The following is a 16,869-nucleotide window of genomic DNA, read 5'->3' as shown; positions in this document are numbered from 1 at the left end:
CGAAGTGAAAGAAATTTAAGGACTGACGAGAGGGACGAATTCCGAACATTTCTACGTTTAGTTTGACATTTCTCAATAGCCACAGGAAATCATGTTATCAGGCAGTAATGATTTGTTTAGTCAAGAAATCCAACAGATAGTGTGTGTGTCACTAGACGAGCAGTGCAGAATTCTATTGCACATTCATACGCACTGAGAGATATACATCTATACTGGGCAAGTCGCGTTGCGGTGTGTGTGTGTGTGTGTGTGTGTGTGTGTGTGTGTGTGTGTGTGTAATGGATGACGATCTGTTACCCTCCGTGTGAACTCTAACTTATCTGGTTTTGCAGACGTATGTGGGAGGAAGTAATACTGAAACGTTCGTTTCAGACAGTGGACTTTTTGTTTTGTTTTTGCCCATGATACCAAGTTCGAAAGTTTATCGGTTGTGTTCCGGTTTACCCTGCATATCTGTAATGGCGCTCTAACTGTTCCTTGCAGGACAGGAAGTTACACTTCCTCTGTCGATTTTGTTCCGTTAAGAACGACATGTTGTTTTGTGTGCAAGGAATCCTATCAGAAATTTGGCTCCGAACTAGATACTGACGAAAGATTGCGTTCGTTATTTAGAACGGCTCGCGCGGCTCCCCCCGTCAGAGGTTCGAGTCCTCCCTCGTGTGTGTGTGTGTGTGTGTGTGTGTGTTTGTGTGTTTGTGTGTGTGTGTGTGTGTGTGGTCCTTAGCGTAAGTTAAAATTACATTCAGTAGTGTGTAAGCTTAGGGACCGATGACCTCAGCAGTTTGGTCCCCTAAGATCTTACCAGAAATTTCCATTATTTGGGGAAACACGTGTACTGCTCGCTTGAAAGATATCCTCCTCCTTCCTCGCTCCTACGTAACGATTACGTCCTTGGGAGGCGAGAGAAGCGGCCGCGGCTGCTGGAGCGGGGAGCGCCTTCCCGCACGGTGCTGCTCCCTTACACTGCCACTGGCGAACGCCTGCGTTTGCTGTATTAGCATCACAATGAGCCTGTACTTCATTGCCTACCCTTGTTGCATCCAACCATTTGCATGGGAGACGTTCCCTAGTCGCTCGCGACTGCCCGCAAAGGGCGCGTCGCTCAGATTCCCGCATTCCTCCGACGGCGTGCGCTATCCTGCAAGTCACGGAAGCCTTGTTTCTTCCTATGGAGGTATGTCTTGGACAATCACATTGTGGCTGTCTAACAGGGTACTACCGTTCCCCGTAGATTATCGATTTACCTGTGAGCGAAGCAGTCCCCGTTAAATAAATGCTTTATAACTCACTTTAAGAGCTCGAGGCGTTTGGCTTGTAGGTCCTTGTTTAGTTTAAATTTTTGCCTTGAGATCTTGAGAGTAGAGTTATTTATAACGTAGTGATTTCAGAACACCTTCCAGTGCTGATCTATTACATGCCGCAATATGTAATCGCACTGCAATAACTGTCAGATTAGTAATGTACTAATTTATCGAAGTTACTCTTCAAATACGATTCTTCAAGGGACAATGAAAGTATGTAATAAATAAATGTGATCGGTTCGTAGAATAAATTGACATCCAAGAAAACAGCTGCAGCAACGACAGAGCCAAACGAAAATGTTTCGCGCCGTTTGTTATCTATGAAGAGGTGTCATGATCTGGAAAGCAACGATTATGGTGTGACTCATTGGTGATAAAATGTGTAAACAATGTTTGTGACTTCAGTGTGTTGGTAAAAGTTGGTAACACAAATTTCAACGCCAATTCTATTCTGGTATTATTGAATAATAAGCGCAAATGTCGCTATCTTATGAGTAACGAAACTGTTATGTTGATTCAGCGCCATTGTAAATAGGAAGAATAAAAACTTTGCAACACACTTCACGGTGGATTGCACAGTTCATAGATGTCGATGAAAGTTAGCTCGTGCCGACTTAGGTGTAAAATTTTACGTATCTTGGGTACCTCATTCTGGAACAGTTCTAAGTGCGCGCAGCCTGTTTTTTTCTTCACTGATGACACATGTTCTCGCGTGCCTTTTTACTTTAATTGATGCGTATGCTTTGATGGATACCGACTGGGGCCCAACGACCGACGATCTCGAAGCTGGAATGCGTTGCGTTTGTCCTCTCGTCTCTGTCCAACGAGGAAGGAAAAAAAAGCGCTTATATCACAGTTGCTGTTTATTATCTAATCTGAGAATATGTTGTGTCACGGCAGATGTTTTCTAACATGCAAGAACTTTAACCGGAACACTAGAAGTTACCGTATTAAATATGTGGAAACTGATACGCAGTGAGTTGTTTTGTAATACCTGTAGTATTAGTACTAATTACTGCAGCAGCCGAATTTTTCCTGCCGTAAACTAGCAATTTATGAAAACTCTGAATGCTGAATAAGTGGAGTGCTAAAAGCATTTTATAGAAAGTAGAGTAATTTGTTATAAATAGTGATATTTTCATCTGCAAGAAAAGGTTTTAGTTACCCTTAGCTCTTCAATTACGCAGTGGTAAAACAAGTTAATTAACAGTAACAAATGCCGAATCTGTGTGTGTGTGTGTGTGTGTGTGTGTGTGTGTGTGTGTGTGTGTGTGTGTGTGTGTGTGTGTGTGTCCGCTTCTTATGAAGACCTTTGGACCAATTTCAGCCAAACTTCGTACAGATTTCCCTTACTGTCTGGCAACAATTGCTGTCGGAGTAAGAAGCACCTATCTATCATAGTAGAAGTAGTAGTAGTAGAAGTTAAAAACAGTGAGAGCCTTGAAAAACTGCCGCATAATGTTTGACGTTTAAATTTATTACTTCTTTGCTACTATGTTCGCAACACGTTTTGTAGCTTGTATTCACATATGCTGCTGTATTTACCTACACAAATGTATCATTGTATGACACCCAGTTCAAGAGATATGTCATCATAAACCCTGAGATTGTGAAAAATGCCGTATAAAGCATGTAGTTTTAATACGTTTATTTTTTACTACCAAGGCACTCCTACACTTCAGTTAGGGTAAGGAAGTCCCTGATACCTGGCAGAGCTTTTGACAGCTTTAAATTGCGAAGCGCAAAAGGCTTTAGGCGAATAGAATCGCCATCAATAGAGCTATGAAGAGGCGTTGCTATAGAGACGTTTACAAAATCGCGTTGTAGACGCGTGAAGAAGCTGCGCCCCAAGTGCAGAAGCTGACCGGGATATTACACTACAAACACACTTCATTTGTTGTTTCCGTTTCTAATAGAAAACCGGCAAAATGAATACCCTGGCAAAGCCGAATTTGTCAGCTAATATTTACAGGAAGAACAAGTCACTGCCCTAATACGCTTAAAGTATCATGTTGCAATGAACTTAAAATAATACAAGCAATAGACGGTAACTGAGAAAGCGGGTAAGCTGTGCGATTCCGGCTATACTTTATAAGATAACGTCTTCTTACCTGCTGTCCTCCTAACGACCGTTCGAGGATTCACTCAGTATTTAAAATTCATTGCATTAGCATACAGCCTAGTGGTAGGCGGAAGGTTCAGTGTTCGAAGAATCAGATTTAATAGGAATAAAGTAGAACCAGTTGTGTTAACGTACTTTATTTTGTGCAATGTTTTTATCTTTGGTGTCTTACAGGCCTATTGCTCGTAGGTGTGCTGTAGATAAAGCAGATAAGCAGTTCTTAACATCTCACTTAGACAGTGGATTGACATCACTTAGTTCCAGCCAGATGGATGTAGAGAAATTATGGGCAAAGTTTAAGCTGATTGTAAATCGTGGCCTGGAGAGCTATGTGCCTAGTAAGTGGATAAAGGATGGAAAAGCAGAGGCTGCTGGACTCTCCGTTCAAAAGAGAACGCACAAATGACGACTATCAAAGTTTAGTAGAGATTCGTGCACCTGTGAAAAGATCAATGCTCGAAGCATACAACAGCGACAACCGTCACACCTTAGCAAAAGTTCTGGCAGAGAACTCGAGAAAATAGTGATCCAATATAAAATCGCTAAGCGGGTGTAAGGATTCAGTCCTTTTTAGACCAATCTAGTGTGGCAGTTGTATATAGCAAAACGAAAGCCAAAGTTTTAAATTTCACGCATAAGAAGTCGTTCACACAGGAGAATCGTGCAAACATACCGTCATTTGACAATCGGACAGACTCCCGTGTGGACAACATAGTAATATGCATCCCTGGCGTCGAGAAACAACTGAAAGATTTGAAACCAAATAAATCACCAGGCCCGGGCGGAATCCCAGTTCGGTTTTACAAAGAGTACTCTACGGCATTGGCCCCTTACCTATCTTGCATTAATCGCGAATCTCTCACCCAGCACAAAGTCCTAAACGAGTGGAAACAAGCGCAAGTGACTCTAGTATATCAGAAGGTTAGAAGACCGGACCTGCAAAATTACAGACCAGTATCCCTAACTTTGGTTTGCTGCCGAATCAGCATGGTTTTAGAAAGCATCGCTCGTACGAAACTCAGCTTGCCCTTTTCTCATATTACATACTGCAAACCATGCATGATGCCATACATCTAGATTTTCGGAAGGTATTTGACTCGGTGTCCCATAGCAGACTGTTAACGAAGGTAAGAGCATTTGTAATTAATTCACAGAAATGTGGACGGCTCGAAGATTTATTAAGTAATAGAACCCACTATGTTGTCGTCGACGGCGAATATTCATCAGAGACAAGGGTATCGTCAGGAGTGCCCCAGGGAAATGTGATAGGACCGCTGTTCTCTACATACACTAATGATCTGGCGGATGGGGTGGGCAGCAATCTGTGGTTGTTTGCTGATGATGCTGTGGTGTCTAAGTTGAGTGACTGTAAGAAAATACGACTTAGACAAAATTGGTGTGATGAATGACACACAGTTCTAAATGTGGAAAAATGTGAGTTAATGAGGATGAGTAGGAAGAACAACCCTGTAATATTCGGAGCCAGTATTACTAGTTCTCTGCTCTACATACTCAGTCGTTTAAATAGCTGGGCGTAATGCTGCAGAGCGACAGGAAATGGGACGAACAAATGAGACAGGAGGGTATTTTTGATCCGTCCTTGCAACTACAAAAATGCGTGATTTTTTTTTTTTTTTCACCCGACGCGTTTCGCTTTATTGAGGTAAAGCATCATCAGTGGTGGTGATTTTTCGGCTGCTTTCTCGCTTACATCGGGAAACGCCGTCTGCTAGCACATCGTAGTTCTTCTGTGTTAGACACTGAAAATTTTCGTCTACTTTTTAGACGTTCTGCAGCACTATGTATTTCTCACAACACACTTCAATGCACCTCACTGTATTCTGTTTGTTTTCGTGCTTCAAGTATGTGTTGATGTTTGTGTTTTGTGGTTTAGTCTAGATAACCTTTCCACTACTTTCTTTGACCTTGAAATAACCTTTTTAAAATTAGATTATTGTATGTGTGTGATTCTATTTAAACGTGTTTCTATGTATTTATATACTGTGTAAGGATAGAGAAGGAATAGCGAGGGGGATATATATATATATATATATATATATATATATATATATATATATATATATATATATATATATATTGGGGGGGGGGGAGAAACCATGACGATGGACACAAGTATATAGCAGTGTGATGGCGGGAGGGGGAGGGGGGGGGTTGAAGGATGGAAAAGGCTCTTTTCTTATTCATGTGATTTCATCTATTATTCTGTATAGAGTCTGGTTTCCAATATTTATCTGGTCATTGAGCAACTGTTTATTTTGTATTGATGCTTTTTGTATGTGGAAATTTTCTTGGAAAGGAAGGAGCTGTCTGTCTTTATTGATTTTTGTGATATTCATATCGTTTTCAATATTGTTTGGTCTATGGTGTTCTTTTAGATGATCCGCAAATGTTGAATGACTTGTACCGTATTTGAATGTGCTAATGTGTTCTTTATATCTTCTGTCAAATGTCCTGCCAGTTATTCCAATGCATACCTTGTCACAGTTGCAGAGAGGAAAGCGGGGGAAAAAAAAATCCAGCTGTAGTGCTTTACGCTAAAGAAAGTAGTAGTGTACTTCCGGCGTGTGACCTTGAACAGTCGCTCAGCATTATGAAACGGCATAGGCGTGCGGCACAGCACGTGGACTTGCCCAACCCGAGGGCCGTACTATATTCCTGCAACACATTCCGAGACAGCTGAGCCAGCTGGCTATCCGACACTCTGTAAACAGACAGCCGCCCAGCTGTTTCACCACGCGCGCTGTTCGGGAGTCCGGTGCAGCTGGGTGGCTTTCGTTATGTGAGACGCGGGTACTGGTGATGTCTCCCTACTCGAATTATTTCCACATCACACCAGGGTAGTTGTTACCAGGCCATACACGTCTCTTTCGTAGATCAGACTGCCGGCCGTAGTGGCCGTGCGGTTCTGGGCGTTACAGTCTGGATCCGAGCGACCGCTACGGTCGCAGGTTCGAATCCTGCCTCGGGCATGGATGTGTGTGATGTCCTTAAGTTAGTTAGGTTTAAGTAGTTCTAAGTTCTAGGCGACTGATGACCTCAGAAGTTGAGTCGCATAGCGCTCAGAGCCATTTAAACCATGGATCAGACTATTGCTCTTGATGCTTCTAGAAAGTAGCTTTGAAGTTGTCGTTCGTCAGCTTGTGTGATCACACGAGGCACACGGTAGAAATTCGACCTGGGAGCTTTAGTAAAATTCAGAGAAACCTGACACGGTAGTATGCCTAGGCGACCGTTTTGTCGCCGCCTCTGAACAGGATTGAGAGCAGTCCCGAAGAATGCGTACTCCAAAGTAAGATTAATGCTCAACTCTTTACTAGCCAGTAATATCCTCTGGTTCCACAGATGGCGCTGTTAGTTTATATCGTAGTCTCCCGTATGCTAACAGAAAAACTCATACGCCTCCCTGTAGCCACGAAGATGTACGCTGGAACTTTTTAATTTCACAAAAACAGTGCTGTTGATCTAGCGCAAATTTCTGGACTGAAAAATTTAATGATTTTCACACATTAAGTAACTCTAAAATTTTAAACATTTACTTACTATTGATGCCACTTTCTTTAACGTTTTCTTGTTGTTGTTTAAGCTTTCTGGCATACGTAATATTTGTAACCGAAATTGCTATTGCTTTGAGCTGTTATGAAAACAGTGTTTGTGTGATTACTGTGTGCAAAATAAATAAATTTAAAAATTTACGAATGAGCACTTCCACCAATAACGCCATCATCCCTGAAGTATGTCATTATTTATTGCAACAAACGCGGAAAACACTGTTCTGAAATTAACGAAAGTTTGACCTAGTGTCATACTGTAGTCTGCAGCCAGTTCCAGGAAGGTGATCTCAGAAAAGACTGTCCAAACTTCGAATCTGAAGATTCTTCAATAACGTTGCAATACCAGTACCCAAGAACTAACTTCAAAAGCATTAATGCCAGTTAGAAAAAGTTTCGCGTTCCCCATCCCCACCGATTTAAATAAATGTACCATCAGTTGCACCACATGTCACTAATCGTGCGGCCTCTCCCGCCGGAGGTTCAAGTCCTTGTGAGTGTTGTCCTTAGAGTTAAGTAGTGTGTAAGTCTTTGGACCGATGGTCTAGGAGCCGATGACCTCAGCAGTTTGGTCCCTTAGGAATTCACACACAAGAACATCAATTGCAACAGAATGGGCCAGTTGATTCAAATACGTCTGTTCAGATTCAACAGCTCTATCGTAACCATCACTTTGACCCCTTTGCAGTTTCTAGAATGAATTCTCACTCTGCAGCGAGGTTGAGCCGTAATCTGAAACTTCCAGAGAGATTAAATTTGGGTGCTGGACCAGGATTCGAACTCGAAAACATACTTTCGTTCACAGATACTCTACTGACTGAGCTACCCAGGCGTTAGCACGCGACAGACAATGCACCCTGGTTCGAGTGACGGATTAGCGTAGAAGCACCGATCCTTAAGACGCTGAAATATCACGCAAAGACTTTTTTGTTCGTAGTGGTGATAACTTCTGACTCGTGGTAATAATACACGGAACCCCGCGACGTTGGAACAACCCAATTAAATGCATTTTTGTCATATTTTAAAAGTAACATCTCGTGCTTCTGTTGCTTTCTGAATTGGCTTTGCTGTACTCTGGTCATATTTCGATTTAGGTTTTTTTGCTCTCAGCGTTTAGACGCAGTTGTTTGGAATTTGTGTGTACTGACAAGATACGAAAACTGTGAAATAAACGCAACTCTGTGTTCGGTAAATAGTCTCGTACACTACCACGGCATTGCCTTTATGGTGACAATCCGAAGTTGAGCCGTAATTCCTTCCAGAACTATTTGAAGAAACAGTAACATCAATGTAGTATAAACAGTGTAACACGCGTTTCTTGTTTCTGTATGTATTACGTCTTACCAAGAACAGCATTGTAGGGTGTTGCTGAATGACTTTTTTAAAAAAATTGGGCGACTGTAGGGGCTTAAATTGGGAACATTTTGCAGTGAAGAGACTATAGCTGGAAGTATGACAATGTTTTCACAGCGGTATACGCTTTCCACGCATGCAGTAGCCTAAATGAAACACCATAATTCTGTAGTTTGGAAAACTTTTATTTGCAGAACAGGAGACTACAACTAAATAGTGTAAACCGAATCTGTGGCTCCACTACTTTAGAGTAAATGTTCAATGTGACGACTACCATCATCGGTACGTAATACTCACCGACGAATCATGTTTTGTCTGATTCTCTGTAAAATTCCATGATCCCCTCTGACTGTATCAAACGAAGTAAAGATGTGCTCAGTAAGCTCAGCTACTGTTCCTACTGACGTCAGGCACGCAGTGGACTTGTCCCAGAGGAAAAACTCATGGTTGGTGAAGTCAGGGGAGCATCAGGCCAAATGACTTGGCATCCCCTTCGAATTACTCTCTGCCTGAAGCTGACGATGAAACATGCAGTGGCGGTGGTCTCGCGGTTCTAGGCGCGCTGTCCGGAACCGTGCGACTGCTACGGTCGCAGGTTCGAATCCTGCCTCGGGCATGGATGTGTGTGATGTCCTTAGGTTAGTTAGGTTTAAGTAGTTCTAAGTTCTAGGGGACTGATGACCACAGCAGTTGAGTCCCATAGTGCTCAGAGCCATTTGAACCATTTTTTTGAAACATGCAGTGGCCTGACGATCGAACTGCGCGGGAGAGACCGTCGTGTTGAAGTCATAAACTAGCTCGCAAATACAACGGTACATGCACCATCCAAACTGTCTGGTAAGATGCGTTGTGCAATGTCTTCTCCGACAACTCAAGCGCAAATGTTTACTGAGAATGTCACCTGGTAACTTCTCGTACTGTACTGCGTGGATTCTCAACAGTTCATTGATGGCCTGTGGAGAACTTAAAAATACCCTCCTTGTAAAAGGTGACTCATCAGTTAACAGGTCATGATCTGGAAAATTGGGGACAGCAGCACATTGACGAAGGAACCACTGTGAGAATTGTTACCGTTGTTCAAAATCAGGCTGCCCCCATAGTTTGAACGAGCTAATTGTGGAATATATGTAGGTACGCACCGTGTATATGTAGGTACCCGCGAGGCACGTAATCTACGTGCATTGCGTAGGCAGTAGCTTGTGTGCTCGTTATTGGGTTGGAAGCTACCTGTTCTGTAACGTCGTTTTCAAATTCAGGGGTTCGTGTCGTCCTTGCCTGCATTAGCGTTACCGCGACCTTCAACATTACACAGACCATCACATATCAGCAAGTTCTCCAAATGTGTAATTACCTTCATAAATACAGAATCTACCTGAAGTTCGTACAGCACGGTATTCAGACACTTGTACGCTGACATTGACTATCTGTGTGTTTGTAGCACAGCGCCAGTGGCTGGAAGGAGTGAACTGAAGGACAACAAGCACTAAGTAACAACTTCCTGTACACAAGTCCAAGTAGACTACTGTAGCCGACCGTTTACAGTCATCTATCAGCAACAATAACATAACATCAGTGGATGGAAAGTTTCTACCTAAGTGACAGATCAGACACCATATACTGCTGTAGAAACTTTATTTCAGATTTCCGGCTATAGGTTCCTTATTGTAGAACGTTTCTGATTTCCTCCTCTACAAATCTCTCAAACTTTTGAAATGTCATCCTGTAACACCTTGTGTATTGTTCGAAAATAGCAATTTGTTCATATTTTTGTGTTTGTAGGTGATCTAAATCTGGCCCCTTTTTATGCTTCTAGAACTGGACTCTTTACGTGCAACAAATCCTGTGTTGCTTTCTAGCAGTTATGGGTCATCTTTATCAGGATGGACTTTTTGTTGCGTAAGCTATCTCTGTGCTTACTTCTTTGCCACTGATATTCTCCTCTACCAATGAGTAACACTGCATATTTCGACTGACACGTTTGTTTTTTGTCATTTTGAAGTAAGATGAATGTAACAAGTGTTTGTGAAGCGGTTACATGTACCGCACGTCCGCCTCGATAGCTGAGTGGTGCCGGCACTGTAGATGAATAATATTTTATTAAAGACCGTGGTAATCGTATGTTTATTAGAGCGTTCTTCGACACAAAAGGAACAAAGAAGTCTATGAACAACCCTCATTTATGATTCACTGCTTGAGATGAGCATTTTCCAATCGAGCGTTTCACCTCCAAGTTTCAATTCCATAAGTTAGTACTAGTTTTAGAGATCGCGTTTAAGACACATTGGGAATTTACTTCTGAATACAGTTTTCAGTTTATAAAGTAAACTCTAAGCCATTTTTATTCTCCTCTTTACGTAAGTATCCATCCACTTGTTGATTATAGTTGTCTTAAATACAGAAATTCGTCACGTATTCCTACAACTTCATCATTAATCGGTAGTTCTCTCTTTACGGCATATTTACTGTACATACTCTTTATCTTATTGTAATTAAGCTTCAATACTAGAACCATACTTCCTTTTCCATTTGCTGAAGTTCTACTGTATTCTAAACTAGGAAAACCGATAAATATATTTTTAATTGCTAATTTGGACAATCACCACCTGTAGAATAGGATGACGGCAACGAAAATTTATGCTGGATTGTCACTCGAACCCGGCCGTCCCGCTTATCGCGAGCGGTCGCCGTACCATTTGCACGACTCACGAACTGAAAAAAAAAGTCTCCACTGTATGGGAATATACATAATAGATGTACGAGTAAGGGTTGTAGACGCATAGTTGACATGTAGAAGTTTTAGTAGTCCACGGATAGCCGAATGGTAAGGCGCTCGCGATAAGCGGGAAATCCGGGTTCGATTCCCTATCAGGCAGAAATTTTCTTTGACTTCATTCCATTCTACAGCTGATGGTTGTCAATATTCGCAATTGCAAATACATTTAATGTATTTCTTAACGGCCGTAGTCGCCGCATTGCCTGTTCCTGCATGACCAAAGAACTTTGCATCGTAATTAAGAAGAACACAGACACCACAATATCGGAAGGAAAACCGTACAGCCATGGTTCGGATAGCACCTCTTTTCAGAGATCTTTCTTCTTCATACCAGTTTAAAGATTTAAAGATCTCTTTCAGGGTTGCGTAAAACAGTTTTGGTGAAATGGAGATCTCTTGCTTCCTCATTTCCCAATTCCGAACTTACCTGTGTCTGTAAGTACTATACGATCAACAAACATCGTTCCAAGTATTGTGTAATCGGGCCTATGTAAGTCACATGATATCAAAGTAATAGTAAGAAAGAAGGAGTGTGTCATGCGACTTGCAAGCGAATGTTGTGTCAGTGAGCGCGTGACGTGGGAAGTGGTGTTTGCTCGGCGGGCATCGAGGCGTGAAAGCAGCCGTGCCGTGTCGCAACCCTTTATCGCGTCCTGAAGGCTTACGAGCAGCTGCGCCACCCCTCCGCCCCCCGCGCTTTGCGATTCCGGTCAAGGTAGGCCGTGCACAATGGGCACGGCTTGAGGGCGCAGCCGCCTCCCTTATCTGCCGCGCCTTCGCGTCTTCCTCTAGTGCTGCTGATTACGGCCCTCCCACTCCTCAGGGACAACCTCTGAATGGCGCTCTTCCTCCCTGCACCCACACCTCTGGAAACCAGCATCTCGCGAGAAAAACTTGTTGTTGCTTGAAAGTCGACAGACCTAACATCGTAAACCGCAAACAAACTTGTATAGGAACAGTAGCCTTTACTGACAACTAGTTCCGATCTTTGCCTCATCATCTGCTCCATATAATATTATCAATGTAACCGTCCCTTAAAGGAAAGTTCCTTGCGTCAGATGTATTAACGGAAGCTAAGATAGCAGGGTTAAAATACTACTAGTAAAAACTTAGCTAAAAGTTATCAAGGAATTCTAGACGAACCAGATTGCAGAGGAAACAGACTGCAGTTATAAGAGGAGGGGGGCAGGATTGGGAAGCAGTAGATAAAAAGGGAGAGAGACTGGTGTGTAGCGTATCCCAAATGTTATTCAGCCTGTACATTGAGGAAACCAAACAAAAATTAGAAAGAGGAATTAAAATTCAGGGGGAAATAATAAAAACTGTGAGATTTGCCGAAGACATTGTAATTCTGTGAGAGACGGCAAAGGACTCACAGGAGCAGTTGAGCGGGATGGATATTATCTTGAAAAGAGGTTAAAAGATGAATTTTCAAAGTAGCGTACTTTCCCTTTAGAGCGAAATATTCATTCTGCAGACAGTCCCCTAGGTTGAACCTAAAGCGTGTCTCCGCAGTAACTTAGCTGCTAGTAATACTAGTGCAGCACGGTATGCAGGAGATCTTCTGAGAAGTTGAGAAAGTGGGACAGAGTTACTGACAGACGTGAAGCTGAGACAGCTGGTCGTGGGTAGTGCTTGGTTGTAAGGGCATTTCCCAAGAAAGCCAAGGTTACAGATTCGAGTCCCGGTCCGGCGCACAGTTTCAGTCTGTAAGGAAGTTTCAGCAATCATATCAGTGACAATATGTCAACCAGATGATTTCATTTCTTATATTTATAAAAGCGATGGAGAACTATTGGAAAAAAATCTAACATACCATTAGAAGAAGAACGTCGCACTACGTGGAATAGAGAATATTCGCGTTTAGCATCTGTAAATGTGAGACGATAATTCCTGTAAGTCTTGTAGAAAACACGTACAATCTGTCTTTATGACGCACTAGTCATCCAACTTGGATCGGGCAATATTTTTATTTTTGTGAAAGTGTACCTACCATTCCTTCTGCCAGCATGTTTGTGAAGCCGCCCGCGGTGGTCTCGCGGTTCTAGGCGCGCAGTCCGGAACCGTGCGACTGCTACGGTCGCAGGTTCGAATCCTGCCTCGGGCATGGATGTGTGTGATGTCCTTAGGTTAGTTAGGTTTAAGTAGTTCTAAGTTCTAGGGGACTAATGACCACAGCAGTTGAGTCCCATAGTGCTCAGAGCCATTTGAACCATGTTTGTGACGAGACGGGCGGAATAGGGGACAGTCGTACACCTCCCCTCTTTCTATATCGTGTATAGTTTTGTATGTATACATATTTTAAATGTTTGTACCTAGTGCTTCTGAGTTGGGTTCAGATAGGACATTTGCCCAGACAGGTGTGGAGAAATTCCGTAAAAACAAAAAACAAAAACTTGGCCTAGTTAGGGTAGTAGACCAATCGTCGCATATACGATGCGGGTTTGGATCGCTGCGCTGTTTCGCAAACTAACTCGTTACGCCTTAATCCCAACAAGCGTCCAGCATACTAAATTTCGATGAGCACTGCGTCCTCTTCGGAGCGTAACTCAGTGAAAGATTATGTTGATGGAGTGCAGCTCAGGTAAGTTACTCATTTTGTTCGATATAGTTCGTTGCGTTTGGTCGGGGCCGACGTCACAAGACATCCGTTCAAATTGATCGTTGGTTCCTTGACTCAGGGTTTTTTTTTTATTATTATTATTACAGAGTGCACGCAGCCCTCTGACCGAACACGCTGAGCTACCGTGCTGGCAGCCAACTTCTGCCAGTACCTCGTCTCCTACCTTCCAAACCTGTGAGGACGGGGCGTGAGTCGTGCTTGGATAGCTCAGTTGGTAGAGCACTTGCCCGCGAAAGGCAAAGGTCCCGAGTTCGAGTCTCGGTTCGGCACACAGTTTTAATCTGCCAGGAAGTGTCCTTAGGTTAGTTAGGTTTAAGTAGTTGTAAGTTCTCGGGGACTGATGACCTCAGATGCTAAGTCCCATAGTGCTCAGAGCCATTTGAACCATTTGAAGAGATGACTACTGGTGTAAAACATAAACTTGATTTTAGGAAGAAATGTACGTGATATTACAAAAGAATGAGGTAATGAATGAGGGTTTCTCGGCAGAATCAGCGAAGAGAGGGACATGTGGGAAATCACTTGAAAGAAGAAGGAACACGGTGATAGGGCATGTGTTAAGATATCAAGGAACAGCGACCATGGTACTAGAGGGAGTTGTCGAGTAAAAACTGTGGGGAAAGACAGAGATCGGAATACGTACAACAAATAATGGAGGATGTGAGGTGCAAGTTATACTCTGAGATGAAGAGGCTAGCGCAGGAGAGGAATTCTTGGCGAGCCGCATCGAGCCAATCAGAAAACTGATGACTCAGAAAGAGGCGCTCAAGAATGAGAGTTGGTTTTATTGTCATCGGCGGATGAAGTCGCTGACCGTTTTTTCTTTTTTGTATTGGTAATAGATAATACCGTTCCAGTTATCTTCCAATTTTTCTCTACAGTTCCGCGTAGCAGCTTGCCATTGTCCCCAGAACGACGTCAAAAACTTAATGGACAGAAGCAGTTCTATGTATGGATGCAGCTCGCGTTAATAGTAAAGTGATCGATAGAGAATTGTGTTAATATACAGAAACACTTTCCATTCTTTGAATCGACTGTAACTTACCTTTCTAGGAGTGAGCGAGCGTCAGATATTAACTATGTGGTACTCGGTTATTTTTGAAGCCATTTTGACTATTTTTGACCGTGACTGTCTCAGAAATATGTAAAGGTTTTTAACTACCGCTACCAGTCACAAAGTTAACAAATCATGAGACTTGTAGCGGTAGTTAAAAACCTTTACGTAGTCGGTCATGTCGGTCTGGAAGCGAGTACAATGCCGAGTGACCGACGAACCTCGTAACCGTTAAGGGATCGTGTAAACATTTTGCTGCCGCGTGAGTCATTCCAGAACAATCCATGGCTGTGAGTCGCTTTGTGGGCGAACTTGAAATAGATTTACTAGAGAACACTAACGCTTTTAATTGTGGGAAGAGCGAGCTCAGTTAGCAGATACAGTGCGAATGTAGCCGGTGTTTATTTCATCGGAGAGATTAGAGCCCACACAGAGGCATACCGACAATCCTTTCCACGAACAATACGAGACTGGAATAGAAGGGAGAACCGATAGAGTTACTCAAGGTACCCTCCGCCACACACCGTCAGGTGGCTTGCTAAGTATGGATGTAGATGTAGATTTTGTCAGAAGACGAGTTGCCATTCATGGATGTTTTTTTACAAGATTTTCTAGCAAGACTGGTCCCTGAAGCGACCAGCAAGTGCAAATGTGAAAAACCTGATCCGCAGATAACTGAGACTAGGTTATTTTTTTCTATATTCCTTCTAACAATAAAATAGACCTCTTAATGTCAAGAATATCCCTTGCTCTTTCAAAAACAAAGTAACAAAGTTTATTGTCAGGGCGTAGGTTACTTCTGCGTTGTTGTAATCCACTGTGTGACACGGTAGACAAAGGCTGTGTAACGAAGTTTTGACCTCGGCCGTAGTATAAAGATCGTTCGCGGTTATGCGAAAGAAAAAACCCATAGAAACTAATCCATCGTGGCTGAAGCTTATAGCGCTTTAGCACGGTTCTGTAAGCTTAGTTCTTTCGCAGACAAAAACTTGTAACAGCAACACTTGTCCTCGCTGACGGAGTATTGTATACTGCAGCATATTCTCTCTCTCTCTCTCTCTCTCTCTCTCTCTCTCTCTCTCTCTCAAGCAGCAGCTTCACAACAGCTCGGTCAGATCATTCGGGATTGGGAACAAAAATTATGTGTAAAAAAAGTTAGTTTGTGCTTGCTGTTGCTTTGTAAATAATCTAAAGTAAAATGCGACATAGTACGTAATGGTGGGGATGTCGTTGTAACATGGTTGGTTTCTCCGTAGTCGTTGTTATCCTTGGATGTCGTTCTGGCAACGAATTTCTAGCTATCGTTTTTTACAATTTTGTCATTGAACCGTGAGCTGTGGACATAACGGCTTGATGATATTGCCCAGTGGTACCTGTTTCAAAACCCCTTTTTAAACTCGATTGTTAACTGACCTTGGCTTAACGTTTGCTCCGCCCACTTGTCCAGAACTTCACTGCGAATCTGTGCCATTCAGGGTACTTCGGTAGATGAACTTACTTTCATCTTTTTCGGTGTGGGCACCAATTACCGTGCCTGGCAAATCGGTTCGGCGACCTGAAAAACCCAAAGAGCGGTTACTCGCTAGGACAAGAAAATGCTCAGAAGTGAAAGAGGAGTAGTGGCTCATTGTGTAAAATTGCTGCTACATAGTTCCTGCATTTCTGCATACTCTCTCTTGGCACTACTGCCAGTAATGCCTTACGCTCCGTATATAATCATTTTATCACAGCTAGGCAGTAATGCTACACTCCCACAGAGAAACAGAGAATTTAATTCTATGTACACGACGAAATAAGACTCTAGGTGCAATGCTCTAACATAAGAAAAACGGTTAGTCCGAAGGACGTCTATTAATGGAGAGAAAATGTTTATTTTTCTGTTTCTTCTCCCCTTTATTTATTTTCAGTCCTCAGTTTTTGTACCATTTGTATGTGTAGCGTACTTTCTTGTGTCCATCACATCTTTAAACTTTCTTCGTAACATGTTACATTTCGCCGTTTTGTACAAGGCATGTGTTACGCTGTAAAAGATCGGTATCAAATATCTTTATAAACAACATATCACAATACTTTT

At 42.6% G+C, this 16,869-nt stretch overlaps 1 protein-coding gene and 1 non-coding gene across 5 annotated transcripts in view; both read left to right on the top strand.

The window, feature by feature from the left end:
* LOC126349520 (protein phosphatase Slingshot) overlaps window positions 1-16,869 on the top strand; it is a 572,249-nt gene that overhangs the window by 188,128 nt on the left and 367,252 nt on the right. The gene's annotated exons all lie outside the window — the stretch shown is intronic.
* Trnas-cga (transfer RNA serine (anticodon CGA)) lies at window positions 13,937-14,011 on the top strand. Its single transcript has one exon. It is a non-coding gene; the product is annotated as a tRNA-Ser (tRNA).

Source organism: Schistocerca gregaria, chromosome 1 (assembly GCF_023897955.1).
Source record: "Schistocerca gregaria isolate iqSchGreg1 chromosome 1, iqSchGreg1.2, whole genome shotgun sequence".
Taxonomy (NCBI): Eukaryota; Metazoa; Arthropoda; class Insecta; order Orthoptera; family Acrididae; genus Schistocerca; species Schistocerca gregaria.
The sequence above is the reverse complement of the archived record's forward strand: the minus strand, read 5'-3'. Positions and strand labels throughout refer to the sequence as shown.